This window comes from Trachymyrmex cornetzi, unplaced genomic scaffold (assembly GCF_001594075.2).
Source record: "Trachymyrmex cornetzi isolate Tcor2-1 unplaced genomic scaffold, Tcor1.1 scaffold681, whole genome shotgun sequence".
Classification (NCBI taxonomy): domain Eukaryota; kingdom Metazoa; phylum Arthropoda; class Insecta; order Hymenoptera; family Formicidae; genus Trachymyrmex; species Trachymyrmex cornetzi.
Genome location: NW_017300005.1, coordinates 254,898 through 268,882, shown reverse-complemented (window position 1 = coordinate 268,882; position 13,985 = coordinate 254,898).

Sequence of the window (13,985 nt, the reverse complement as noted above, 5' to 3'; positions counted from 1 at the left end):
CCATGCATTATAACACTAAATTTCTCGGAACCCACGGCATATCCGGTCCCGCCATTTTCCTTATTTGCATCTTATGTTATCAACTTTTGCTGATATCAAGCATTTTCAATAACTTGTTGTACAAACCGAGATGGTCCCTTGTGAGATATCGTCCACTTTCCAACGTTCGCAAAAGTGATAATTTATTGACATCGTTCAACACTACATGTGGCATTCTCCATCTGGCATTGTATCTTTAATAGTGTGATTTTAGGTTCCGTCGATTCGTGCGCCACAACGCAATTATTATCGTTACGCGCACGTATCAGGATAAGTTCGTGTCGCGCGTTTATCACTATAAAGAAAGCGCTAAGCGTGCATGTTTCTCGTGTAGAACCACTATTTGGGCCGGTTTCACCAACGCCAATTATTTAATCAGCCGTGGGACTGATGACTAATCGCGTTTGCTGTTTAGTAGAATTGAGCACTTACGGTTGACAGTGAATCACCGATTATGGTTAATCGAGTTGATGTTTTTTCTTCAAGGATATTCTTATAATGATATGTATTATTCGTATAAAAGATTTGATATCAACAAAACTGGCGCCAAGTTAAATTCCATGTAATTCGTGCGGATAACAAATTATATACATAATATTAACTTTAATGATATCATTCCTATAAAAGATTTGATATCAAGAACTGGCTCAAAGTTAAATCCTATTTCTCTTTCTCTTTATATCATGTCAAATTATTAATCTTATGATATGTATCATTTGTATAAAAGAATTGATATCAACAACTGTGGCGCCAAGTTAATTTCGACTATCAAAATGAAAAGTAAAACTCAAGTGATACTATCTTTATTATTTACTTAATCCAAATGGTACTATCTTCAATTTTTATGCAACGAAACCTAAGTATACGTATACTTATTGAAGAATCTTCCTATTCCAATCCAAATGGTTTAAATTCCTCTTAAATGAAATTATTATATCACATTTCATTCAAAGACATTTCCTCCTCCAACTAAAATAATGGTTATTTAATTTTCTTTCAAAACATTATACAAAATATTATCACAAAATTGCGTTACCTTGCTCAATTTATTTAAGTGTTATCACAAAAAATTAAAGAATTTGCCGTATAAAATGAAAACATTTAATTTAAATAGAAAAATTTTTCATGTAGAAACACTTGGCGCTGCTAGATCGAGTAAGAACAACTATAAAAACAATTTAAAATTAGAATAGTAATTAATAAATATAAGTAATAAATGTAATTATATTTTAAATGTAATAATAAAAGTAATAATAAATTTAATCTTAACTTTACACTGAATAAGAATAAATTTCATTATTTATTTCTCTTTTATAACGTATGTTTACAAATCTAAATTTATTTTTCTCAGACTTAAGGAGATTATAAGGAGAATATGTTAAGCAATATGTTAAGAATTGCTTGAAATTTGGAACATAGCTTTATCTACAAAGCATGTTTTTATGTAAATTTTTTCAGATTTTTTTTTTTTGACCAGCTCATTTTTCTGTAAATTAATAACAAAATTCTGGATTTTATAATAGACTATCTCTCTTTCTCTTATAAAAGACTCGATTCTATGTATCTGTTTTCAATAAATATTAATATTTGAAATGTTAAGAATCGAATAAATTTATGTTTAATATATAAAGTACAGCATATTAAAAATATATTTGAACATTAAAACAACTTTTACCACTCAGTTTATTAACAATAGTAAAAAATATAACCAAAGATGTGATACTTCTGCCATTGGAACTGTTTGATGGAGAAAATGTGGCAACGTTGTTTCATCATCGCGAATCAAGAATATTCTATCAGTTGAGTAATGCCGTTAAAGTCTCACTACAAATGCTTCTAAGCATTTTATTTACTAATCACAGAAAAAAAATTATACTAAATGATTTTTCAAAGAACGCTTCAAAACATTTATAGCGTCACGTTAACCTTATCTACCCGTCAGACATTGCAATCAGACATTGCAGTTTGCAATGTTACCAACTTCGATTTTTCAGTTTTACACCGTTGCCAAATCATTTCTTGAGCTAAAAATATTTATTGTTCTAAAAAATATATATTTATCTTTAAAACTTTTACACAAATAAACACTAATATTTTTTGCATTTTAATTGCATTATAATCCATATTTCTTTAAATTTTAGCTATTTACTTCTTCAAATTTTAATGTTCAAATGTTGGCTACACTCCGTATTTCTTTTGTATTAAAACATTCCCCTCTTACTGCCCGCCTCAGCCTTACAACCTCCTTAAACTTAATAGTATTCACAACGTTCATAATTTACACGACTCTATAACTCAATCGCATATATACACACACTAGATGCTTTAACTCTCATTGGGAATGCTTCTTATTTTTCTTATTTTTTTAAATGTTCATATTTTTTAATATATATGATTCTAATTTTCCTTATTAATATATTATTTTTCTAAATATTATATTCATATCTTAGTACTATGTTATTATATCGAGATCGAGATCTAGCAGCGCCAAGTGTTTTTACATGAAAAATTTTTCTATTTAAATTAAATTTTTTCATTTTATACGGTAAATTCTTTAATTTTTTGTGATAACGCTTAAATAAATTGAGCAAGATAACGCAATTTTGTGATAATATTTTGTATAATGTTTTGAAGGAAAATTAAATAACCATTATTTTAGTTGAAAGAGGGAATGTTTTTGAATGAAATGTGATATAATAATTTCATTTAAGAGGAATTTAAACCATTTGGATTGGAATAGCAAGATTCTTCAATAAGTATACGTATACTTAGGTTTTGTTGCATAAAAATTAAAGATAGTAGGTGTTGTGGGGTGATGTGGAACATGGGGTGATGTGCAACACTGCCGGTTTTAACTCGATGTACGTACACCGAATCCTGGCTGCGAGCTGTCTCGTGAATTATATATCAAAAACAAGTTACAAAAACAAGTACAAAAAACAAAAACGCGTCTGTTCAATATCGAACTGAAGATCAGAAACTGGCGGTGTTGCACATCACCCCATGTTCCACATCACCCCACAACACCCATTTGAATTAAGTAAATAATAAAGATAGTATCACTTGAGTTTTACTTTTCATTTTGATAGTCGAATTTAACTTGGCGCCACAGTTGTTGATATCAATTCTTTGAGTGGCCAGCAGTTTAACATTCCGTTTTCCGGGAGGTCGTTCGCGAGTGGGGCAAAATAGAAAATCAACATGAGCGTCATGAACGCTTTGTGGATACGCAAGGTCGATTTCTAGAATATAACCGACAACGGAGTTTGACGACACAGACATTACGTCAAAGCGCTCGATGTCGACCCATTGAAATTCTCCGTACGGTAAGGATTCGGACATCGCCCAACCGTACAAATTATTCTCGTCGAAGTACATGAGGTACGTCGAGGATTCCGAAGGATCGTACGTAGATGCGTTATACTTGTTATTAGCTTGTGCGTCTATGTGAACATTGACTCAAATCACCGCGTACACCACGTTCCACAAACATCGCCATATCGATGTCGGTGAGTAATTCGAATCGAATACCAGTGTATTTTAACATAGCGTCCCACGTATATCCCGGTAAAGTGTAATAATACGCTAGATCTAATCCGTAACTCTCAATACACGTATCACAAAAATTTTCGATAACGTCTGCTAATAAAAGCACATCTGTCTTGAGATACAAATCACTGTAATCGCCGAGAGTCTCTATGCAAAAACGTCGCCAAACGTTCGTCGCGTGTTGATAATCGTCATCGGAAGCAGTCTCGGCGGTCAACGAATTATAAAACAGTTCACGCGGTGGTAAACTAGTTTTGTTTAGCTTATCAACGCTGTCGATATACTCGTATAAACACTCCTTTCAGCGTAAGCAAATCAAAATCCTCGACGTCAAGATTGGAAAATTCCGATCGTATAATTTTCAATTTACTCTTGTCGAGATATGATACCAATTTCTCGAGACTAGTATTGAGAAATTTTAACGAATCCACAAAACGAAATTTCAAACAGTCCGTTCCCCGCTTAGAGTTTGCTGTAGCCTTGACATGTTTCGTAAACGATATATATTTTTCTTTCGTTTTATAGGTAACAAATCGACTCTACCCACAAAACTATTAGCAATATCCTTTATGATAAAATGTGCATCGTAACCTGCCAAGTTATGAAAAAATACAGGAATAACGTACGTATCGTGATACTGTAAATTACAACGTGAATGTGCAGGATTTCTATAACGTCCGGTTAAATGACAGTGATCGCGTACGCGCAAATCTCCTTCCTCAAATGGTCTTTCACAGATATGACAGTGAGTCGCGTTTCGAAATTGTTCCCACTCGACGTTCGATGTAAACTCCACCATAGCCATATTCTTATCGAATATCGTTTTCGCGCGATGCGCCAAATCGTATAATTCCTTGACAAACCTCGATGCGCAATCCTCGCCGCGATAATATTTGTATATCGACATAGTTTCGTCGTAAACACAACGTACGCAGTACCCTACGCTGAACACCTTGTGATGTTGATAGGTGATTCTTGAAATGTTTTCGGTGGCCTTCTTCGCCAGTATACGCTCCAAATCAGCATAAACGACAAAGAGAAGCTCCCTCTTATTATGACCACGAAACGATAACCATTTATCGTTTTCGTTCTGAAGAATAATAGCACATTCGTTTGTCAACGATGTGAAGCGACAATTTCTCACTCGTAGGAAAATAATGTAGACATCTGTAAAGTAACAAGTCATACGCGTTACACAGCTTTTTTTTTATCGCTATATATATACAACTAGTATACCTACCTATCGCACAAAGGCTTCTTCTTCGTATTCTTACTCAATTGCGAACCTATCAATCGTGACAGATTTTTAATCCATGTGAAACGATGACGTTTCCATCGTTACGTCTTGACTCTTGCAGATACAACAGGTGAAACGTCCGGTGCGCCTATATGTTGCGCCCCGTCCTTTTACCAAGCGAGCGCGAGCATGGAATATAGCGAACCAATATAATATGTGCCGACTACAATCGCGTTCAGCTATAGGCCAAGCCACCGAAACCGTCGCGATCGAATGCCGCGCATACTGCGCCTGCGCCAAGGTATAAATGCTAAAAATGATGCAAGAATGCACTTTAGCAAGAAAACACCGTTAACACGGGGTAGGGAACAACCAAAATAACAACCGACCTCGACACAGCCGCAAGAAAAACCGCAGATCTGCGAAAAACTAATAAAAACGCATAACGCCAACGCAATGCATTGCCGCGCAACTCTGAATGCACCCACCGGTCACAAAAGGCCTCTGAATACGAACGAAATTATTACAAATAAAATCGAAGCGCACATAACTAAGAGAAAGCCTTAAATAAACACCAAAATTCCACGCGCACAAAGAACGAAAAGATCCGGAACAACACAGAAACTTACGATGAAAAAACGCGCAAGGAATAAATGCAAGTTCTGCCACAACGGGCTGCGGTACGCGACGACTGAACGCGCCAATACGAATCTCGCGACCCCCGCAGTAAAATAAAACGCGCAATCTAACTAAAATCTAATTATTATTAGAGCAAATCAAAAATAACATAATCGGCACGTACTAGAGATTTCGCAATAACACGAGGACGTGAACATCCCCTTACCGCGAGGGTTCCTATTCTCTTCCATCCCAGTACAAGCTAAGGTAGGAATACCGCGCTTACGTTGAGCGCAAGCGACTTCCCTTGTAATCTCAAAATCCGGCCTTAACCGTGCGCCTCCCCAGGCGTCGTTAAAGCTATCCCCACCTGTGATTCCAAGCGCGGCTCATGCAGGCGCGCCGACGAGCCACATTTCCACGTGGAGCTCAAACGAGCGTCTTCACCGGCGTCGAGGCCTCCACACCCTTCCGCCCCTTTTTTAAAATCTTATTTCGCTATAAATTACTAAAAGTCTCGCTCTTCCCTTTTTCATTTTAACAATAGATGAACAAGAGAAAGCGACCAAGAGGGAAGCGCGGTGGTTGGAGGGTGCACCTCCGGGCCCTCCGGCGGTCCTTGGTTGAACAGAAGGACGGGAGCGAGGGGCCGACGCCAATCTCGTCACCGCCACCCCCTCCGACGAGAGATAAAGACGGGGCGCGATCGCCAAGTCCATCCCCCGCGCCTGATTCCAGGCAGGTCCCGGAAACCGTACCGGACCGTTCGCCCCCACACATTGCTCCCGCGCGGATACCGACCCCAGGCTTATAACCAGCCTAAAACCTAGAATAACTAACATCGATTCTTGTAATTATAACATTAAAATACTAGAAAGGTAAATTTGCGTTTCTCACTTATACTCCTTCCAGATCCTTCCACCAGAACGGAGAGAGTAGATAGAGCGAGTAATATGATGATCAAACATACAGCTGCCCTCTCGAGAGATTACAATCTCCATGATTACTAGTGCTCACAGCACGCGGGGGCGCTTATACAATCTGAAAACTCCTCTGACTCTCCAAATTATTTTTCTCTCCGAAGGACCTCGAAGAAGCCCGTACTAAATAAAAGGGCTCCTCGCGAATCTCAGAACAACAATAAGATTTCGTGCCTTTGCGTGTAAGGCACTGGCGACAGCAGCCTGCCCCAATACGCGCAAAACAGCAGCGAAAACATTACCTCTGTAGAAGCTAAGGCTTCGCCCCGCGCGCCCCGCTCCGCGTCCGCGTTCCACAAAACTTGTGCCGCGTCGAAAGACAACAATCACGATAAACACGCGACTTCGGACGTGACACAGGTTTACATGTTTCTCTTTCTTCTCTTTGATAAGACGAAGATGAACAATTACATTACTATCGTCTCTTTTTTTTCCACCTCTCTCTCGCTCGGTAAATATGTTGGTAGATATATCGTTCAAAAATTCAAATTCCGTAATTTGTTTTAATGTAACGGGAAACTCGATACCCTCAAGCTTCAACACGGTAGTATAATCCGGATACGATGATTTTCTATTTACGTTTCTTTCTGCAGGGTACAGAGCGGCGACCACCGACCAGGCGAAACACGCATTGTCCATCGAACGCACGTTGATCATCGCCTTCTTCAGCATAATTTCTCGCGGCAGCTCCACCCAACATCCCGCATGCATAGGATTATACTTGTTAACATTTACAATCAGATTTGATATACGTGACAGCGCCCATCCACGTTCCTGAAATTCCTCCAGTACTGCTAAAATATCATCCGTCACGTGTTCATCGTACCACTCTCGCAAATCGGATGTGTTAAAAAGCTCGTAATTTTTCGTAGTGATACTCTTAGCAGATCTCTTAGCATCCGCGACGAACTCACCGTTGAATATCGTATTTACTTTTAAACAATTATGTCTCTGAAAATTATCACGAATCCGATCGATAACGATATCTCTCACGTCGTCGAGAAACTGTCGAGGTTCGATGTAACTCGAATCCAACCCCACATGCATTTACGACTCCGGTAGATGTTCGTTGATGTTTACTGTTTCGACACGTCTCCCGCAAGAAATTGAGACACTCGTCGCATTTTTGCTCCCATACCCGATATACATCCACCGTATCGATGCTTGTCGCACGATTAAAAAGATCCTCCACCTCCTTATCCATCTCTCTATATTAAAAATATTCCTGCCCTCGCTTACACGTGAACCAGAGCGTTTCACCACAACTATCTGTAGGTATATCGAATTTAATTTTTTCAGAAATCCTTCTAATATCACTGATTTTGCGCACAACTTTCACAGCTGCGTTCTCATACCTTCTTGTGCGATCGTCAACAAGAACTATCGCGCTTTTCATCCATAAAATCTCTCGCGAACAGTGATTTCCAATTTCTCTTCGTAAATGATGTGTAGCTAAATTCCAACAGCTCTTCTCCTTTATACAAGATATAATCAACGTAGAACTCGGTAACAGACGCTCGTAACAATAAAGATCGTTGTCCGTACTCTCGTTCGAACTATTATCGTTGTTTGTACTTTCGTGCGAACTGTTATCGCTTGACATATTAAGCATTCCAAAACTCAATGTGAAAAGAACCTTACCCCGTACGCAGTTACATACAGGGAAGGGAAGAGTTACTTTTACAGTTACTTGTTATAACAACAATTTAATAACAATGTTGCAACTTTTAATGAAAAAAGTCATAAGTAACGAGTAAAGTTACTAAGTTACTAAGTTACAAGTTACTTTAAGAAGTAACGAGTTACAAATTACGAGTTATTTTTTTCCAGTAATGAATGACTTTTCCAACCCGCTGTAAGTACTTATTGACTGTTCTAAACTATGGTGTTACTTTATTATTATAAAAAATTCGCATTGTCATTACCAAACTGTTATTACAGTAAGGTAACTAAGTAATTAAGTAACGGCAATTACAGTAACGAGTTACTTCCCATCCCTGGTTATATATCGTTCCATCGACGGAAACATCAAAAATCACAACCCCCCCATCTTATCTAATACACATATTACAAATAAAGGATGTATATAAAAAATAGACAACCATGACGTATCTTATCATATTCAAAGGATGTTGTATCTTCACACATACATACACTCAGGATATGTGTAATGAAAAAGAAATCTATCGATTAAAATTTTTCTTTTAATTTTAATAAAATGCACGCTATAATAAGCACATACATCGAGTATATAAAAAAAGATATAAAGGTATTGCTTGTTTATATATATAAAATCAAGATATAAAGATATAGTATTACTTGCTTTAAAATCGCGTGATTAAATCCACTGATTAAATAGTTTTAACACATTCTGTAACGCGCAACATTTACTGTGTCTTCCACACCGATACGTATTGCTAGCGTCTAAAGTTTTAAGCGATTCAATCTCACCGTAATGCACATCGATCGTTTCCACTATAATGTCATCATTGTTCAAAATGTCTAGTAACCACCCCCGTTTTTCAAATCCCTTCACGTATACAATTGCCCCACTTTCTCTACCAACAGCTTCTGAAATCAAACGCTGCGCCGTACGATATGGTACCATCCCATCATTCCACCGCAATCCATGATGATGTGTCATCACCCATGAGGCGTGTGATTGATTGATCAGCTTTCGTCAGAAAACGCCATGGCATCGGGCATGTAAAAATGTAGTATGTCAATTCGCTCCCATTCTTTAGAACTGCTACCTCCTTGACAACAAATCGCTTATTCACGAGAAATCCTTAATGAAAAACAATATATTTATATTTTTTTGACCGTATATTTGAGAAACTCAATTAATACTAGAATGTAACTGCCTATTACGGTCGGAGCTGGATCTTCGTTGCTTTAAATAATTCAATCTTGAATTACTAATATATACTATATATGTACTTGCATATATACCATATTGTAGTCTTTTTCAAACTGCGCTTAATGAAAAAAACATACACAATGATTTAACAAATACTAAACATATTTGTAAAATAAACAAGAAATATACCTTACAAATCGACAAATGTTGGCACCATAACGATGAACGTTGAGACATATCACCACAAACGATTACATCAAACTAATGAGGTAATCGTGTGGTGCGTCTCTTTTATCATGTCTCACTCAGGATGTGTATCTCGCTCTCTCTCGGAACAATCGCAAGTAAAAAAGTGAAATAAGATATAAGTAGAATATATGATAAGAATATAACATATGATTATCATATGTGGAACGATTGTCCCTCTCTCATATATATTTTTTTTAAATATTTATAAGTAAAGGACTCTTAAAATTCAAAATGTAATAATTGGAAACAAGGCAAATAAGAGTCGTATGTAATCATCAATTAACTAAGAAGTGATTAACACATTCAAGTTTATAATTATCCAGTAAAGAAGTTCGTTTGAAATATAAATTGTGTAATTCTAATTATAAGTATAACATGTTTCGGTTCTACATTTGAACCATCTTCAGATACAATATAAAATAAATTATTACCTCTGGTACAACACACATACTATAAAATAGAGATCATAACTAAAATAACTAAACTATAGAAAGCTGTTAAGAACGTTTATCTTCATTCCAAAGCCTCATGCAGTTCCTCCGTGAATACATATTCAAAAGTCAAAACGACTGATTGGTCATTTGCGTTTGAAATGAATCTAAATGTTAACAGATTAAAAACAAAGAAAAAATCAGTAATCCAGCGATGATGAGAATTATCGTAGTCTTTTTTAATATTACGACATGACGCAGAACAATGATCGTTAACAAAGCGTGAAAGTAATTAGCTAATATCTTATTATACGTCTAGTAAGAATGATAGTATTAAATTGTACGTGAAAAAACAGAAGAAAAATATAAAGTTAATGACAAAAAATCCATAAAATCATGCTTCATGTAAATACAAAAATTTGTTTTTTTCAGTAACTCTTGCTCGTTATGTGTTTCTATAACGTGTTAAATTTGAAGCTCAGAATGACGTTAATAACAAAGGACAAGAAAGTTTTAAAAGTTCTCACCAAATCGTATGGAATAGCAGATTGTGACCAAGAAATATAAGCGGTTTCCACGTTCTGTCGTCAAAATTACAAGAACAATAACATTAAAAAACTAATCTCAAAGAGTCAAAATGTATGAAAAATCGGCAATATTAATAGAAACCGTCTGGATCAGAAAAATTTTTAATTGTTCTCAGTAGAGCCATGTTCACAGTACGGCCGTTTCTGTGTTTCTGACCGCTATTCGATGGAAACACTTTCCGCCAGTACCAACACGTTACAATTTGTTTATAATATTTACATATTCTTTGTGAAGGCCAACCGTGTCTGTTTGTAAATTAATGCCATTCTCCTGTTTCTTAATATAAAGGATTTCGGAAATTAAGCGCTTTGTGTAACAAGACTCTACATCAAGAACTTTGACATTATTCCAGTCGAAGTCATGTGCATATTGCAACCTATGGTCGGTAATCACTGAACGAGCAGACGTATTCCATTTAATGTGGTTACGATGTTCATATATTCTAGTTTTTAATTGTCTGCTCGTTTGTCCAACATAGGTTGCATTACAATCGTTACAGTTAATTTTGTATACAACGTCATTTTTAACTTCCTCTGGTATTCTGTCCTTATGTACACCAACAAATTTACTGATCTTGTTCGAACTAAAAAACGAAACTTTTAAGTCGTCTCTATTCAATTTCATGAATTTGTCAGTAATATTTTTGATAAACGGCACAGAAAACCAAGAAGTCATTGCTGCACTCTTGTCATTGAGGTCACTTTGGTCATGTGATACTCTAGATCTATGTTTAATGTGACGTAATCTCTCATTAATAGCATCAAAAATACACTTCAGAGGGAAGTCATTATTAATGAGAATATCAATAATTAGTTCTATGTTTTCATGGTGGAAAGACGAATCAGATAAGAATATGGCTCTATCAACTAAATTGAAGATAATACCTCTTTTTTGAGATTCTGGATGGTTCGAAAGATAATTTAAGAATCTCCCTGAGAAAGTTGGCTTCCGGTACCAATTAAACGAGAACCGGTCTACATTAACCATTATCGTCACATCAAGAAAATTAATAGAGTCATCACCCACTTCCAATGTGAACTGCAGTCTAGGATGGAATGTATTAAAACTATTATGAAAATCGTTGATCTTGTCTTTCGGAACTGCCGCAAGTAGATCGTCAACATATCGATAGTACAATAAAACTTTGTTGTTGTAACTTGATAAAGCCACTTTCTCTAATTTTTGCATGACTAAATCTGCCACGATGGGTGATAATAGCGAGCCCATGGGAGTGCCGAAATTCTGTTTATATATAGTTCCATCGAACTGAAAATATGTAGAATCCAATACCAGATTGATTGCTTCTACAAATTCAGATATTTTTTTTTAATAAACATATTTTCTTTCCTTCGTTACTGGTGGTACTTTCCTCAAATCGTCAGCTACACAATCCAAAAGCTGATTCACCATTTGCTGCTTACGATCTCTGGGGGAAAATGTCAAAAATTGTGTTCTCAATTTTGCATATTTCCACCACTGATTTTTTTCCTTATTTTTAATATCGTGAATATCATACACATCTAGACGAATTAACTGATGTCCAGTTTGTCCTTCCGGAGTTCCTACGGTGTACAGACGACCGTTTTCCAGTTTTGTAATATATTGGGATATTCCATCGGTTTGCTTTCGAGGTTGAAGCAAAGAGCGCGTTCATACCTCCAGATTTCACTTCTGCTGATTATGTAAAAATCTCACAATCGATATTCGATGCATCGCTAAGTGTCTCGATATTCGGTGCATCGCTAAGTGTCGCCATGTGACATCTAATATACTCCTTCAGATCGTGCAAACATTCGAAGAATGTATTTTTCGTCATGAAATCTTTCATAAACAAATGTTGCAACACTTTGCTCTCGGGGGTAGAGAAGAAACGATTCAACTCTTCCATAGAATACATAGAATTCAACAAACCTCTCGTCTTTAACGATTCCAAAAATGACATTAATGCGTCTTTCATTGTCTTTGCCTCTCTCATACGTATCGTATTCGGATCTATTTTTCGCTGCTTCATCATATACGTTTGTATGCATCCAATCATCATTCGCAAATTTTTGACAAATGTATTCGTAATCCACATCTGATATATTAAATCGATTATAGAACCCATACCCGTTTCATCGAACACGTCTTCCTCCTCATCTAATAGTTGTTTTAACGAATTCTCAGTGGACTTCGTCGATAATTCTTTACTTTGCAACTCCATCGTAGTACACACAAATACGTTCAAAAAATCACAAAAAAGTATGTATGATGAAAAAAAGCCTCGCCCATACGCATTTATATACCATTGTCCCCATCGAACGTGTTAACGGATGTGGTTTCTATCGAGGACATAAAACTGCATAAAAATAGATATCCTTATAAGAGGCAAAACTGCGCACGAGAAATTGAGGTACTGTTAGGAAAGATAACGAAGGGACAATAGATTCTTATTATATCCTTAAGGATGTTGTAAGATATTTCTAGATATAAATATTAAGCAATCATAATGTGTACGTGACACATGTATATTTTGGAGGTCGCTACGTCCTCACAAGCGTTTCGTTCGAACCGTGGATCGGAAAACGATCACGGCCGAAGAACGTAGCACGAAGGTTGCACGTGTGCGCCGAAAATTCACGAACATAGGATCAGCCAAAGCGATCGCCGATTAGCACAGTCAGTCGCGTTCGAAACATAGAGTTAATAACAGAGACCGTTCGTCTAATCGTCCGCTTACATATATTCGGTCGGTTTCGGAGTACCATACGGTACCATTCGGGCGTTAAGCCAGTTCGGAAGAGGTATATTCGCCTCTGCAAGTCGTCACGGGTTTTCTCGTGAAAAACATAGTCTCTGTTACGCGGCTCGTTAGTATTAATTTATATATACACACAGTATATTCGGTTGCAGTGTCTGTAACGAATCATTAGAGAAAGAGAGGCAGAATAAAGACATTCACTTAAATATATTTAAATATAATCAGTGTTTCTTCTCTTAACAACGAGCATCTCCAAGTCCGCCATCTTCCTGACATAATACATAAAACGGGTAAAACGGTTATCGATCCCCTTACCCACCAAAAACATTACAATGTGGTATCTACCAGATACCCTTATGACCATTGTAATAACATCGTGTGAGAAAAATGCATCCGATAAGGATGTGGTATTCCAACAGAAAAAAAAGTGTAAAAGGAAATCATTCTTATTTTAAATATATCTTTTTATTAAACTAACACTCTAACAAAACACGATAGTAAAAGTGTGTGTGGTACAATCGAATGCATCGATGACGTCACCCGCGAAAAGTGTCGTGACATGTCGCGGCGTGTCCTTGAAAAAATCTTTGGTCACGCTCGATCCAATTCATCGACGCGAGCGTTGGTGCGAGCAACATCGAGCATACGGCAAAGAGGGTTCTGGATACGCGAGGAGGTCGAGGGGGGGGGGGGG